Genomic DNA, 17,329 nt, shown 5'->3' with positions numbered 1-17,329 from the left:
TCAGTTGCTCGGCCACCGTTGACCAGACGTCTTCAGTTGGTGAGAGATCTGGAGAATGTGCTGGCCAGGGTAGCACTCCAACATTTTCTCTATCCAGAAAGGCCCGTATAGGTCCTGCAACATGCGCTCGTCCATTATCCTGCTGAAATGTAGGGTTTCGCAGGATACTAATAAAGGGTAGAGTAACGGGTCGGAACACATCTCAAATTTAACGTCCACTTTTCAAAGAGCGGTCAATGCTAACAAGAGGAGACCGTGACGTGTAACCAATGGCACCCCATACCATCACGCCGGGTGATATGCCAGTATGGCGATGACGAACACACGCTTCCAATGTGTGTTCACCCGGATTTCCCCAAACACGGATGAGACCATCATGATGCTGTACACAGAACCTGGATTCATCCGAAAAAAAATGTAGTTTTGCCATTCGTGCACCCAAGTTCGTCGTTGAGCACACCGTCCCTGGCGCTTCTGTGTGTCATCCAGCGTCAAGGGTAACCGCAACCATGGTCTCCGAGCCGATAGTCCATGCTGCTGCAAACGTCGTCGAACTGTTCGTGGAGATGATTGTTGTCTTGAAAACGTCCCCATGTGTTTACTCAGGGATCGAGACTTGGCTGCACGATCCGTTACAGCCATGCGGATAAGATGCCTGTCATCTCAACTGCTGTGGTACGAGGCCGTTAGGATCCAGCACGGCGTTCCGTATTACCCTCCTGAAACCACCGATTCCATACTCTGCTAACAGTCATTGGACCTCGACCAACGCGAGCAGCAATGTCGCGATATGATAAACCGCAATCGCCATGGCCTACAGTCCGACCTTTATCAAAGTCGTAAACGTGATGGTACGCATTTCTAACAACAACGTTTCACCAGGCAATGCTGGTCAACTGCTATTTGTGTATGACAAATCGGTTGGAAACTTTCCTCATGGCAGCACGTTGTAGGTATCGCCACCGGCGCCAACCTTGTATTAATGTTCTGAAAAGCTAATCAATAGCATATCACGGCATCTTCTTCCTGTCGGTTAAATTTCGCGTCTGTACCACGTCATCTTTGTGGTGTAGCTATTTAAATGGCCAGTAGTGTAACACAGAGATCGAACAAGTCTTACTAACTCGACTCCATATACGATCACTCACTCACGGCTCTTCACTTAGACGGGGGGTCTTTCACGGATAGCCTTTTTCGTAGACATAGGGGACCCATCCGTCTATAACGCCAGTGACGTGCACATTTCGGTTCAACTTATTTTTACCTAGTACGCTCTATATTCATGACGAGAAGGCAATTGTAGTCAGGGACCTTCTCTCATGTTTAGCACTTGGTGAGATGCGTGTTGCCTGCGTTTTAAAATATTATTTACTGGCCAGATTCCAGCCCACATTCTTAGTTTGGAGGCTGTTGTGTGTAACTAGCGGGTGGCAATCAATTTATTAGCCCAGCGACTAGCCAGACAAGATTTCGCCTTCATTATTTTTCACATTGCGCCTTCACTCTCCTATATTATTAAAAGGTGTGAAATGATTTCTAGTATGTGCTTACAGGTCTGTGTGAGACTGTGATCTGGATTTACATCAAACTGATGTGTTTTAATTGTCTGTGACATTTTTGTTAATTCCCATGAACCTCATTGGTATCTTAAGGTTCTCAAAAGGACACCAAAGACACAGATATTTTGCGCCAATCGAAGTACATCATCATCACAACTAATTACCTTGAGTGGCCGCGCGGTTTGGGGCGCCATGTCACGGACTGCGCTGCCCCTCCCGCCGGAGCTTCGAGTCCTCCCTCGTGCATGGGTGTGTGTGTTATTCTTAGCATAGGTTAGTTTAAATTAGTTTAAGCAGTATGTAAACCTAGGGGCCGATAACCTAAGCAGTTCCTTAGGAATTCACACACAATTGAACACTTGAACCAATGACCGAGCCGTCTCACACAGTGGTTAGAACGAAGGGCACACGGTCGGGAAGACTGTAGTCGAAACATACGTTCCTATAACGATTTTGGTATTCCGTGGTTTCCTTAAACAGCTTAATACAAATTTCGGATAATGCGTTTGAAAAATATTCATTCTTTTCCATATCTGACATTGCTCTCCGTGCCATTGTCGCGACAGGAGATAATATAATATTTTTACACACAACAATTCGATTACACGACCCGAAAAATAATATCTTTGATGCACAAGAAAGATAGCAATATTATTTGGAACGAGTGTATATTGTTATACGACAATTGTTTAAAACGAATAAAGTTTCTAAGCTAACGTTTACGTTTACTTTGCACTTATTACTCCCTAAATTTTTCGAATCAATCTATCTAAAAAGATCTTATCCAGAAATTAAATTTTGGTTTAGTATGAAATGTTCTCGGACATCTTTCCCCGTCAATTCAGGGTAAAACCTCAAACTTTCGAAAATTATCTCCCTCTTCTTCGTCGAGAGTAAATAACTGTGCAAAGTGCTGCAGTGGTGACACCGTACAACCCAAAGGCAGCTTCTGGTTAGTCGGCAATTACCTCATTCTCTCGCTGAAGGTGTCAACGTCTGCGCTGGTGACGGCATCGCCATCTCGTAAACATTGCGAAGAGTATCTCTGACTCTTCCCTGCATTGCCAGTTCGCTTCGATTTACCACTACGATAATATCGACAGTCACTGTTGATGATTTTCTCATACATTCTTGTTTTTATAGTCACTTTAACTACAGAATCCCCGAATGCAAGTGCCTGAAACAAAATTTTGTTTCGTCGAGCAGTGCTTTATGTTCTTTTGTGAGGCGGTGCTCAACAACTGCAGATTTATCCAGTTCTCGATTTTCTAATATGTCGTTAATGTTCTGCACAACGGTCGTAAACGGTGCGGTGGACCCACCGACGTAATTCCTATGACATTCACAAGACATCTTATAAATCCCACTGATCCAGAGACCGAGATTTTCCTTTATCTTCCTTCCAGGTGGTAAATTTGACCGGATGCTATGTTTTTCCCGAACTCGGCTTATTTTGCTGCACCGCAGAAGCAAAGGAATGTAAACCGAGGCACATCATGTGAATGTGTGTTTCCTTTTCTTGGAGAACGCTAACTTCTTATCACCTGACACAGAGTTCCTTTTGGAACACATACTACAGGTAATTCCTCACCAAAAACTTAGCCCTGCATATCAGAGTATTTATAGCTACTCTCTAATAGACTGACTGGTTAAAACTCTTGGCGTAAACCTGAGTAATATTATCACGTAAGTCCCTCACGAGCACTCAGAAGTGCCGCAAAACGACGTGGCATGGACTCGAATAGTGTTTGAAGTAGTGCTGGAGGGAACTGACACAAGGAATCCTGCAGGGCTGTCCATAAATCCGTAAGAGCACTACGGATAGGAGATCTCTTCTGATCACTACGTTGCAAGGCATCCCCGATATGCTCAATAATGTTGTCTGGGGAATCTCGTGGCCAGCAGAAGTGTTTAAACTCAGAACAGCGTTGCTGGAGCCACTCTGTAGCAATTCTGGAAGTGTGGGGTGTCGCATTGTCCTGCTAGAATTGTCCACGTCCGTCAGAATGCACGATGGACAGGAATGGAAGCAGGTGAACAGACAGGATGCCTACGTAGCAGTCACCGGTCAGAGTCATATCTAGACGTATCAGGGTCACGTATCACTCCAACTGCACATGCCCCACACCATTACAGAGCCTCCACCAGTTTCAACAGTCCCCTTCCAACAAGCAGGGTCCGTGGATTCATGACGTTATCTCCATACGAGTACACGTCCATCCGCTCAGTACAATTTGAGACGAGACTCGTCCGACCAGAAAACATGTTTCCAGTCACCATGTCGATGTTGACGGACTCGGCGAGGCGTAAAGCTATGTATCGGGCAGTCATCAACGATTCACTAGTGGACCTTCAGCTCCGAAAGCCCTTCTCGATTATGTTTCGTTGAATGGTTCTCACGCTGGCACTTGTTGCTGGCCCAGCATTCAGATCTGCAGCAAATTGCGGAAGGGTTGCACTTCTGCCACGATAAACGATTCTCTTCAGTCGTCGCTGGTCCTGTTCTCCTTGGATGTTTTTAAGTTCACAGCGATGTTGGAGATTTCATGTTTTACCGGATTCCTGATATTCACGATTCACTAGAGAAACCGTCGTACTGCAAAATTGCCTCTTCATCTCTACTCAGAGACACTGTGTCCCATCGCTCGTGCGCCGAATATAACACCATGTTCAAACTCACTTAAATCTTGATAAGCACCCGTTGTAGCGGCAGAAACCGACTTTCAGTTGTACACAGGCGTTGCCGAACGCACCGCCATATTCTGCCTGTTTACAATATCTGTATTTGAAAACGACTGTGTATATCAACTTCTTTGGCACTTCAGTCTACACAAAATACGTTCCTTTTATTTAGGATCATATGTAACAACAAATTCCTAAGTCTAGCATGGATCCTTGGCAGTCATTTCCTGTGCTTCAGAACAATCTTACTGTAATGTTACCTTCGTACGGACCGATCACCGTAGCAGTCTGGTCCCTTTACTCTCACAAACCAACCAACCTACCTTAGTACAGACAGCTGCATTTCTACCAGCAATAGACGAATCATCTCAAGACTTACCTCATGTACTGTGATCAGGCAAAACATTATGAGCACCTGATTACTAGCCGTTATGTCCACTTTAGGACGGATAACAGCGCCCAAGGTCGCGGCATGGAAGCAGTTAACCTTTGATAGGTCGTTGGAGGGAGCTGGCACCGCATCTCAATACACAAGTCACTTAACTCTAGTAAATTACGGAGATAGTGGCAATGAGCTCTGACAGCAGGTTAAATCACATCCCAGATCTGTTCTGTCGGATACAGATCTGGTGATTCGGTGCCCAGTACATCATCTGCATCTCGCCACTGTGTTCCTAAACCACTTCATCGAATCCTTGGCCTGGTGACATGCTGCAATATCATGATAAAAATATCACTCCCGTCACGTAACGTGTTCGCCATGAAGGAGTGCTTATCGTCCACCACCAGTGTACGATATCCTTGTCATAGCGCTTTCCACAAGCTGCATTGGACCTATGGATTTCCACGTTAAAGTTCTGCAGAGCATAAAGGAATCGCTGCCAGCTTGTCTTCCTCCCGCAGTACTGGTGCCAAGCGCTTTTACCCTGGAAGACGACGGGATGATGCCCACCCATTGACAAACTAAAGAACTTACCGGGTTTCATCAGACCATGCAATGCTCTGCCACTGCACTAACGTCCACTGCTGGTGGTCACGAGCCCATTTGGGCATTAATTGTCGATGTCGTGGTGTTAATATAGGCATGTCCATGGGTCGTCGGCTGCAGAGACCCGCCGTCAGAAGTGCTTGCTGCACTGTGTGTTCAGACACACTTGTGCTCTTCCCAGCATTAAAGACTGATGCTAATTCCGCCACAGTTCGTCTCCAGTCCCGCTTTATCAGTCTGCACGACCTCCGACGTCCGACATCTGTAACGAAGGCTGGCCGCCCAACACCACGACATTGGACTATGCTTTCACTTGGGTTTGGCCACATCATGAAGACACTCATCACAGCACTCCTTGATCACTCAACGCGTTGCTCAGCTTCCGAAATCCTCGTGCCTAGCCTCCGGGTCATCACAATCTCCCCTTGCACAAACTCTGATGGATCGCCAGCTTTCCCCATTCTACACACGGACGGCACGCTAACTGATAAGACATCTACTGTGCGTGTGTCTGACTATCAGTCGTTCTTCGCCATGTGAGGCTGCCATTGCCTGCACGGGTTTATATCAATAGTAGTTCGGTGGGCACAATTATATTGCTAATCAGTGTAATTTAGGAGAGCAACGGTATTCATAATTTATGATGCCTGATAAGGATCTTATGGATTTCATATCTCAGTGCCCCAAGCCGTATGATAAACAACCGCGTAGCTATAGTTATGATTTGCGTTAGTATTTCGATGACCACAGGTAATCAGTGAAATCGGGACCACCAACAATTGTTGCATCAGGTGGTGGACATATGTGCTGCCCATAAATTGATCGAATGTAGGACTGGAAACTATATGGTGTTACCTCTCTGTTAAATATCAAATGACGTACGCCCACGATTCCACCAAAATAGATTTAATTACAGCACTTCTCTCTCACACAGAAGGAATTTCTTTCAAGCTAAACAGCAAAGCAGGTCGTGTCAGTCAATAATGAAATTTATTACAAAGCAGGTTTGTAGACAATAATTGAGTTAATATAGTCTTGGAAGTGAATGAATGGAGTGTTAATGAAGAGGAAGGGGAAGCTGCTGTGTTTGATCCACACACAGCTTCTGTTACTGCGCTTTATTAAATGACTAACTGAAACAGAACGTTCACTTCTCTGTAACTTTATTTATTAGGGGTGAGAGGGTTATGGTATGGGAAATACGTTTAATTAAATCTTCTTGTGACGCATCAAACAGATATTTCCATCTTTGTTTACAGATCCCAAATACGAAGTGGAGCTGCGCTACAAAGTTTTTGTGGGCTCCGTACTCTTAATAAAATACCTAGTGCGATGCCATTAAATAGATATCTAGGGGCTCTTTTTGTATTTGGCCTCATGATAGGTAGCTCTATCCTGTTAAATAATATCACTAAAGGCCACTAGTATTTTCATCGCGTATCTGTACGAAAGTACGTTCAGTTAATAATAGTGACTTGTTAACTGTTAGTTCCAGCAAGATGTTGCATTACAAAATTTTTCCTTAAGGCAGCGGCATTATGTGGATGAAACGTTTGGTAGACGCTGGATTGGATGAGATGGATCTGTGGCGTGGCCACCACGTGCATCCAGTTTGACTCCATGTGATTTCTGACTATGACGATTGCTAAAGGAATACAGATCTCTGACATTAATTACATTAAGGAACGTCTAACATTTTGACTGTGTAAATAGTGTGTTCTACTGTATTAAAGTAAATAAAATAAAATAACAATAAAGGTTAAAAATAAAATAAAATGAAATGAAAATACGTCAATTCCACATAAATTGTCTGTTATTTAGATTAACACTCTCAGCCCTATTAGAAATTTGACACAACATCTGTATTAGGAAAAAAAAGAAAGTGTCACTGTAAGCTGACAGTGTCCCTCTATGTTTGTGTATTGTGTATAGTTCACAACCCCACAATAGGCCACAGCAGTCCACGCACCCAACCGCCGCACTCGGAACACCGGGTTATTGTGCAGTTCAGCCCCCAGAGGAGAACCCCCCCTCCCTTTCACCTCGCCTGGGAACGTCTCATAGCAGACAAGTGTAACATCTAATGTTTGCTTGGTAGAGTAATTGTGGTGCAGGCGTACGTGGAGACAGTGTTTGCGCAGCAATCGCGACATAGTGTAACACAGGCGGAATAAGGGGAACCAGCCATAATTCACCGAGGCAAATGGAAAACAGCCTTAAAAACCATCCCCAGGCTGGCCGACACACCAGACCTCGATACTAATCCGCCGGGCGACACGCCCTCCCTCTCGGGAATCAGCGCGTTAGACCACGTGGCTAGCCGTGTAGACCTATCCTTACGAATGGCTGTCTGTAATACAAGTGACTGCTAATTCACGCTATAACTACGCAAAACGTCGAAAATCTATACTGTTTAACATTCTACATATCATTTAAGGCGAATATAATGATGGCAGCGTCACCATAACATGACAACTAGTATACTTTAACACCACACTGTCAGCACGAACGGCAATTCCTGCTTCCTACTAGGTTATATGGTCCTGTGATACATATTATGCACACTAAAATCTCTGCTCCATTGCTGAAAGTTTTTGCACATCAAGCCTATTACAATGACCCAATAGGTGTAGTCAATAGTATGAGGATATAGAAGGCTATCGACATCACTGCATTAAAGACGCATAAAGTATATAAGCAGGATTGTGGCTTGTATTTGACAAAGTGCCATAATGGTCTCAACATTTGCTAAAGATTCTGTAATAGTACCCCACTCAGACCTCCGGAGGGAGGGGACTGCCCAGAGGGAGGCGACCAAGACAAAATCACTAAATAATCACCGAAAGGATAACTTTCTACCAGTCTGGGTGAGGAATGTCAGAAGTTTGAAGATCGTAGTAAGTTAGAAAACCTGGAGAGGAGAATTCAAAGACTCAGTACGGATACACTGGTGGGCACTGAAGTGAAGCCAATAATTTCTGATCTTATGATTTTAGGGTAATATCAACATCGTATAATGCGAGTAGGATCCGCCATAAATACTCTCCGGGATATGGAAAAAAGAAAAAATTGACACCGGTGTGTCAGACCCACCATACTTGCTCTGGACACTGCAAGAGGGCTGTACAAGCAATGATCACACGCAAGGCACAGCGGACACACCAGGAACCGTGGTGTTGGCCGTCAAATGGCGCTAGCTGCGCAGCATATGTGCACCGCCGCCGTCAGTGTCAGCCAGTTTGCCGTGGCATACGGAGCTCCATCGTAGTCTTTAACACTGGTAGCACGCCGCGACAGCGTGGACGTGAACCATATGTGCAGTTGACGGACTTTGAGCGAGGGCGTATAGTGGGCATGCGGGAGGCCGGGTGGACGTACAGCCGAATTGCTCAACACGTGGGCCATAAGGTCTCCACACTACATCGTTGTTGTCGCCAGTGGTCGGCGGAAGATGCAAGTGCCCGTCGACCTGGGACCGGACCGCAGCGACGCAAGGATGCACGCCAAGACCGTAGGATCCTACGCAGTGCCGTAGGGGACCGCACCGCCACTTCCCAGCAAATTAGGGACACTGTTGCTCCTGGGGTATCGGCGAGGACCATTCGCAACCGTCTCCATGAAGCTGGGCTACGGTCCCGCACACCGTTAAGCGGTCTTCCGCTCACACCCCAACATCGTGCAAGCCCGCCTCCAGTGGTGTCGCAACAGGCGTGAATGGAGGGACGAATGGAGACGTGTCGTCTTCAGCGATGAGAGTCGCTTCTGCCTTGGTGCCCATGATGGTCGTATGCGTGTTTGGCGCCGTGCAGGTGAGCGCCACAATCAGGACTCCATACGACCAAGGCACACATGGCCAACACCCGGCATCATGGTGTGGGGAGCAATCTCCTACACTGGCCGTACACCTCTAAGTGATCGTCGAGGGGACACTGAATAGTGCACGGTACATCTAAACCGTCACCGAACCAATCGTTCTACCATTCCTCACTCGGCAAGGGAACCTGCTGTTCCAACAGGACAATGCAAGTCCGCATGTATCCCGTGCCACCCAACGTGCTCTAGAAGGTGTAAGTTAACTACCCTGGCCAGCAAGATGTCCGGATCTGTCCCCCATTGAGCATGTTTGGGACTGGATGAAGCGTCGTCTCACGCGGTCTGCACGTCCAGCACGAACGCTGGTCCAACTGAGGCGCCAGGTGGAAATAGCATGGCAAGCCGTTCCACAGGACTACATCCAGCATCTCTACGATCGTCTCCATGGGAGAATAGCAGCCTGCATTGCTGCGAAAGGTGGATATACACTATACTAGTGCCGACATTGTGCATGCTCTGTTGCCTGTGTCTATGTGCCTGTGGTTCTGTCAGTGTGATCATGTGATGTATCTGACCCCAGGAATGTGTCAATAAAGTTTCCCCTTCCTGAGACAATGAATGCACGGTGTTCTTATTTCAATTTCCAGGAGTGTAGAAAGGTAGGGCTGAGAGTAAGTTACTTTGAACAATTCGGTGGCAGGCATATTCTGATCAGAATCGAACGGAAACCATAAGCGACGAAGATAGTTCAGGTACACATGCCGACGTCCCAAGCAGAAGAAGAGAGAGAGAGAAAGTATAGGAGGATATTGAAGAGGTAATTCAGTAAGTATATGGAGATCGAAATATAATAGTGATGGAGGACTGCTATACGGATGTGGGGAAAAAAGTAGAAGAAAGCGTTACCGGAAAACATGGTCTTTGTACTAGGAATAACAGAGGAGAAAGACTGAGTCGTGCAATAAATATTACCTAGTAATTGATAATATATCCATGTTTGCTGGTGGGGATATTCATCCGCCAAATAATTGCTAAAATCCATGATGAAACTTTCATCTGTCATTTATTTTGCACAATTTGTTACTGGTTACGGTCAGTGTCCATTATCACACTTACCTGGCATAAATAGTAGGAAATTTATACCATAATTTCATCAGGTAAGCTTGATAATAGTCATTGACCGAAACTAGTAGCAAACTGTGCAGAATAAATGACAGATAAAGGTTTAATCATGAATTTGAACAACAATAGTGAATACCCTGTTCAACAACCACAATAGGCGGAGGTAAACCTGGAAAAGGGTGGAAGATATGGGAAGTTTGGAAGTTTTCAGTCGGACTAAATCATGGTAAGACATCAGATTGATTTCGAAACTAGATACTGTACTGTAGTGCGTTCCCTGGAGCAGATAAAAATCAGAACACAATTTAGTAGCAACGAAGAGGGAGGTTACTCAGGAAGAATACGTACGCAAAAACGTGGGGTACAGAGTACAAAGAAATGAAGAGATAAGTTTGAAGTTATCTAAGACAATAGATAATGCGATAAGAAACACCTCAGTAGGCAGTTGGGGAGGGATGGAAACCTCTAAAAATGGCAATCAAAGAAGAAAGCAAAACATATGAAGAAAGAAGGCAACTGCGAATAAACCGTGGTAACAGATGTAGTGCATCGGTTGATTCATAAAAGAAGGAGGTACAAAAATCTTCATGGAAATTAAGGAATACAAAATGAAATACACATGAAGTGTAGAAAAGCCAAGACGAAATGAGTGCATGAAAAATGTGAAGATATTTAAGAAGAAATGGTTATCGGAAGGCTAGCATGGGAATTGTACTGTTATATGTAGAGGACAGAGCGGATAGGTGGAAAGAGTTGATCCAGTATTAGAATAATAATTTAAAAGAGTTTTTGAAGACTTGAAGTCAAATAGGATAGCATTTCATCAGAATTTATGAAATCATTCGGCGAAGTGGTGACAAAACGACTATTCACGTTAGTGTTTAGAATGTGTGAGGCCGGCGAAATACCATCTGATTTGCGGAAAAATATCATCCAGAAAATTCCGAACACTTTGAGAGCTGACAAGTGCGATAGTAAACATGGAATCAGCTTAACGGACCAGGCATCCAAGTTGCTGACACGAATAATATACAGAAGAATGGGAAAGAGAATTGGGCTTTATTAGACAACGGTCAGTTTGGCGTTAGGAAATGTAAATGTACCAGAGAAGCAGTTCCAACGCTAGGGTAATGGAAGCAGGACCAAAGAAAAATCAAAACACGGTTATAGTATTTGACCTGGAAAAAGCGTACGGTAATGTAAAATGGTGCCGGATGTTCGTAATTCTGAGGAAAATAAGAGAAAGCTATAGGGATAGACGAGTTATATACAATATGAACAACAGCCAAGCGGCAATAATAAGAGTGGAAGACGAAGAACGAAGTGATCTAAAAAGAGTGTGAGGGATTTAATATTTCTTCCCTTGGGCTCAATTTTTAGATCGAAAAAGCAGTGACGGGAATAGCAGAAAGCGGAATGAAATTTCAAGGTAGAAAGATATCAGTGATGTGATCTGCTGATGACATTGCTATCGTCAGTGAAAGTGAAGCATTATTACAGAATCTGCTAAATGGAATACACAATCTAATGAATATAAATTGAGAGTAAATCGAAAAAAACGTGACAATAATGAGAAGTAGCAGAAATGGGAACAGCGAGAAATTTAACATCAGGGTTGATGGTCAAGAAGTAGATGAAGTTAAGGATTTCTACTACATAGGCAGCACAGTTACCAACGACGGACGGGGCAAGGAGGATATCAAAAGCAATCTAGGCCTGGTGAAAAGGGTATTTCTGGCGAAGACAAGTTCTCCAGTATCAAACATAAACCTTATCCTGTGGAAGAAATTTCTGAGAATGTACGTTTCGAGCACAGCATTGTACGGTAGTAAAACATGGACAGTAGGAAAACCGGAAAGGAATAGAATGGAAGCGTTTGAGATGTGGTTCTACAAAATAATGTCGAAAATTAGGTGGACTGATAATGTAAGGAGTGACGAGATAATCATTGTGGAAAGGAGTATGAGGAAAACACTGACAAGAAGAAGTATTATGATGAAAGGACATCTGTTAGGACATCGGGGAATAATTTCCACGGTACTAGAGGAAGCTTTAGAGGGTAGAAACACAAGAGGATAACAGAGATTTGAATACATTCAACAAATAACTGAGGACGTCGTTTGCAAGTTCTAACTGAGACAAAGTGGTCGGCACAGGAGAAGAATTCGTCGCGGACGGCATCAAGGAAGCCAGAAGACTGTTGACTGAAAAAAAAGATTATAATAAAAGAAAAGCACCAGTATGCGTTTGTTCTACAACATTAATTTTATTGTAAATCGATTTTCGGCTTACAGGGCCATTTTCAGACATTTACTCAGTATTATCACCAGAGAAGTTAAATCTTAACAGACAACATTGGAAAAGAAGTAACTCATCTAGACTGATGTAGAAATATACAGTAAGTAATATATTTGCCACGAAAAAGGAAAAACTGAAATGTACATGAATAACAATGGAGTAGACAGGAAAACCTTTAGAACGAAATAGGAATAGCATGCCTACATAACAGTTTCTATTAATAAACAAAACTAATAAAATAAAACAAAATTAGTACTAGACTATGCTTCTTCAGGAGGTATGAAGCATGGGGAGTGATACACAACAAATCAAAAGAAGAGACACTTATCAATGTAAATACAGAAAACATAAGGAAATTAAGCAATATCAATGAGATAAACAGAAACAAATAAATGCAAGAAAATTAAGATGTTTGAGGGAACCTACAGTCTAAGCAGTGGCTGTGTAACAGTTTACATTAAATAAGTGAGCAAATTGAAATATGAACAGTATTTGAGACAACTACAAGGGGTGTAAGAAATGGTGTACACAAACCATTTCTAGGTCAGGTATCACAGATTGTAGCCAAAGCATTGAAATACTGCAAGTATATGCTTTCCTACTATGTCAGCAACACGACAGCACAGTGTGTTTTTAATAACAAAGACAAGGTACAGTTATTAGTCAACAGTGGTGTATACAAAATCACCTGTTCTGATTGTGACAAATTTGACATTGGTCAGTCAGGCAGAGACATATCAACTTGGCTGGCTGAACTTGAATGCAGCTGGAGGTTGCTGAATCCAGACTCTGCATTTGCTGAGCATGTACTGAGTGAGGATCACAACTACCATCCAGTGTCCTATGTACTTCACTTAGCAAACAAGGTCCATAAACTCAACCTTCTTGAAGCCCTGGAAATTAACAAACATCTTGCTCACAGTCCATATCTCATCCTAAATGACGAGGCACAGCTCAACACTTCCCCTTTCCTTAATTTCATATAACCATCTTCGTTGTTCATAACTTCCCACACTCTCTCTTCCTACATATTCCCATTTTCCTGTATTCATTAAGTTGTTTTGTTTTGATGAAGTAGTCTTTGTATTCCACATAGACTGTAGTTTCAATAGTTAAGGCTTTCTGTTAACTGGTACTTGTGTTACTGTCCATGTTTAACAACCCTTGTAGTTGTCTCAAATACTGTTCACATTTTACTTTGCTCATTTATTTAATGTAAACTCTTACACAGCCACTGCTTTGATTGTAGTGTTAATGTTAAAATGCAGTACCACCACACTCTCAGACTATAGGTTCCCTCAAACACCTCAATTTTCCTGCATTTATTTATTTCTGTTTATTGATGTTGCTTAATTTCCTTATGTATTCCATATTTACATTGATAACTGTCTCTTCTTTTAATTTGTTGTTTATCACTCTCCATGTTTCAAACCTCCTGATGAGGCATTGTCTAGTACTAATTTTATTTTATTAGTTTTGTTTATTAATAGAAACTGTTATGTACGCATGCTATTCCTATTTTGTGCTAAAGGTTTTCCTGCCCACTCCATGGTTATTCAGGTACGTTCCAGTTTTCCTTTTTCGTTGCAAAGATGTTACTTACTGTATGTTTCTACATCAGTCTAGATAAGTTACTTCTCTTCCAATGTTGTCTGCTAAAATTTAAGTTCTTTGGTAATAATACTCAGTACATGTCTGAAGACGACCTTGTAAGCCAGAAAGCGATTACAATAAAATTAATGTTGTAGAACAAAAGCAAATTGGTGCTTTTAATTTATTGTAATATTGTTCTACCAAGAACAGACGGAATATTCTGTTAATATGAAAAAATATTATGTATGAACTTGTTTAATTAGGCACAAACACTGAATCATCATGCTATATCATACACACAGATCTTAGATACACATCTGAATAAGTAACACTGATCACTTCTGTCGCAGCTAGTAAAAATTTCAAGTAATTCTTGTTTTTCACGAATGCCAAGTCCTTGTTTAAATTTCTAGACATTTACCTTTTAGGTATCCACTTATGTCATGATCTACTTGTTTCTTATTACATATCTGTGCCCACTTACATCCTAAAAACTAAATGATAAAATAAAGCCCAAGAGAAACACATGTCGTTTCCATTTTATTGACGTTGGGTAATTGTCTAAGTCCTGCATAACGTTTCGCCTCCTAGTGCTGAAGACATTTATTGGAAGCTATAAAGTGTCATATAGTTTTAGTATTTAACAAGTGAAAATAGCTGAACTCTTCCACGCAACGCCTAATTCATGTTGTCTTCAGAGCGCTGCCTGCGATCTTCGACGACGGCGCAGACCGGCTGTCACGTGGTTAAATACACTCCTGGAAATTGAAATTAGAACACCGTGAATTCATTGTCCCAGGAAGGGGAAACTTTATTGACACATTCCTGGGGTCAGATACATCACATGATCACACTGACAGAACCACAGGCACATAGACACAGGCAACAGAGCATGCACAATGTCGGCACTAGTACAGTGTATATCCACCTTTCGCAGCAATGCAGGCTGCTATTCTCCCATGGAGACGATCGTAGAAATGCTGGATGTAGTCCTGTGGAACGGCTTGCCATGCCATTTCCACCTGGCGCCTCAGTTGGACCAGCGTTCGTGCTGGACGTGCAGACCACATGAGACTACGCTTCATCCTGTCCCAAACATGCTCAATGGGGGACAGATCCAGGGATCTTGCTGGCCAGGGTAGTTAACTTACACCTTCTAGAGCACGTTGGGTGGCACGGGATACATGCGGACGTGCATTGTCCTGTTGGAACAGCAAGTTCCCTTGCCGGTCTAGGAATGGTAGAACGATGGGTTCCATGACGGGTTGGATGTACCGTGCACTATTCAGTGTCCCCTCGACGATCACCAGAGGTGTACGGCCTGTGTAGGAGATCGCTCCCCACACCATGACGCCGGGTGTTGGCCCTGTGTGCCTCGGTCGTATGCAGTCCTGATGGTGGCGCTCACCTGCACGGCGCCAAACACGCATACGACCATCATTGGCACCAAGGCAGAACCGACTCTCATCGCTGAAGACGACACGTCTCCATTCGTCCCTCCATTCACGCCTGTTGCGACACCACTGGAGGCGGGATTGCACGATGTTGAGGTGTGAGCGGAAGACCGCCTAACGGTGTGCGGGACCGTAGCCCAGCTTCATGGAGACGGTTGCGAATGGTCCTCGCCGATACCCCAGGAGCAACAGTGTCCCTAATTTGCTGGGAAGTGGCGGTGCGGTCCCCTATGGCACTGCGTAGGATCCTACGGTCTTGGCGTGCATTCGTGCGTCGCTGCGGTCCGGTCCCAGGTCGACGGGCACGTGCACCTTCCGCCGACCACTGGCGACAACATCGATGTACTGTGGAGACCTCACGCTCCACGTGTTGAGCAATTCGGCAGTACGTCCACCCGGCCTCCCTCATGCCCACTATACGCCCTCGCTCAAATTCCGTCAACTGCACATACGGTTCACGTCCACGCTGTCGCGGCATGCTACCAGTGTTAAAGACTGCGATGGAGCTCCGTATGCCACTGCAAACTGGCTGACACTGACGGCGGCGGTGCACAAATTCTGCGCAGCTAGCGCCATTCGATGGCCAACACCGCGGTTCCTGGTGTGTCCGCTGTGCCGTGCGTGTGATCATTGCTTGTACAGCCCTCTCGCAATGTCCGGAGCAAGTATGGTGGGTCTGACACACCGGTGTCAATGTGCTCTTTTTTCCATTTCCAGGAGTGTATTTTTGGTCGGTTTGCTGAGCTTATTTAACTTTCACATCGGACTCTTTACAGTCCCTGATAATGTCTCCAACTTTATGCGTGCGTGAGTCTAACATCTTGACACAGTCTGCTGTCCTGTTGGAAGATGACATCGCATTGTTAGACGACCTCTAGTATTAATGGCTGCAGGTGGTCCGCAGAAATGTCTAGGGCTGTCGTACTGTCTCCAGTTACTATCACAAGTATCCAGGGACCACCGGTGAACATCCCCTATAGGACAGTGTTGTCACGGTGGCTCGGTTCATTTTCCGAAGTGCCACGCTGAAGGACGGCGTACCCGGACGGTGCCGGCGACCTTGTGTAACAAGAAACCTGAAACATCCAACCAGAGGATACTTTCCACTGATCCATGGTCTATGCTCGATGATCCTGTGTTCACTTTTGTAGTATCTGACGATGTCATTATGAAAACATAGGAACACATACGGGTCTTGTACGCGAAGAGAGCAATGACTCTGCCGTTTATGAGATACTGGTTCCCAAGAGCGACGAGGTAATAAACTGTCATTTGCTAAATTCACTTATGTATGGGGATATACCCGTCAGGGGATGGTGACGTCGCCAAAATGAGCAGCTAATCATCTGTACTTACTTCACATACTTTCCTTATCCCCGCAAGAACACTGCGTCCAACCACAACGTTGACAGTGGTCGTAATGTTTCTGCTGATCAGTTTCGGTTTATTACGGCATATACACGAGTACTGAGCAAAGCGCATTACGTTTTAAAATTTCATACTACTACGTCTAAGAATTTCGGAAACAATAAATTTTAATTTTTAGGAGTATTTGCGTATACTTATTTTATGTAGTTCGATAGTTTCTTGCAGATAAATTTTTTTTAATTTTATTCCTTTGGTTATTTCAGTGCGATAATGAACACGTTAGAGAAATCTGTTTCAATACTGCTCTGAAGAGTGTGTGAGACGATACTTCGTTCTTTCGTTCACTATCTCCTCTCCTTTCTTAAGCATGACTTATTGACTAATTTATAACATTTAGCATTTAGGTAACGGTGGAAAAAGTTCAGAAAGTACAACAAACTATGATGCAATTA

The sequence above is a fragment of the Schistocerca gregaria genome, chromosome 5, assembly GCF_023897955.1.
Source record: "Schistocerca gregaria isolate iqSchGreg1 chromosome 5, iqSchGreg1.2, whole genome shotgun sequence".
Classification (NCBI taxonomy): domain Eukaryota; kingdom Metazoa; phylum Arthropoda; class Insecta; order Orthoptera; family Acrididae; genus Schistocerca; species Schistocerca gregaria.
The sequence above is the reverse complement of the archived record's forward strand: the minus strand, read 5'-3'. Positions refer to the sequence as shown.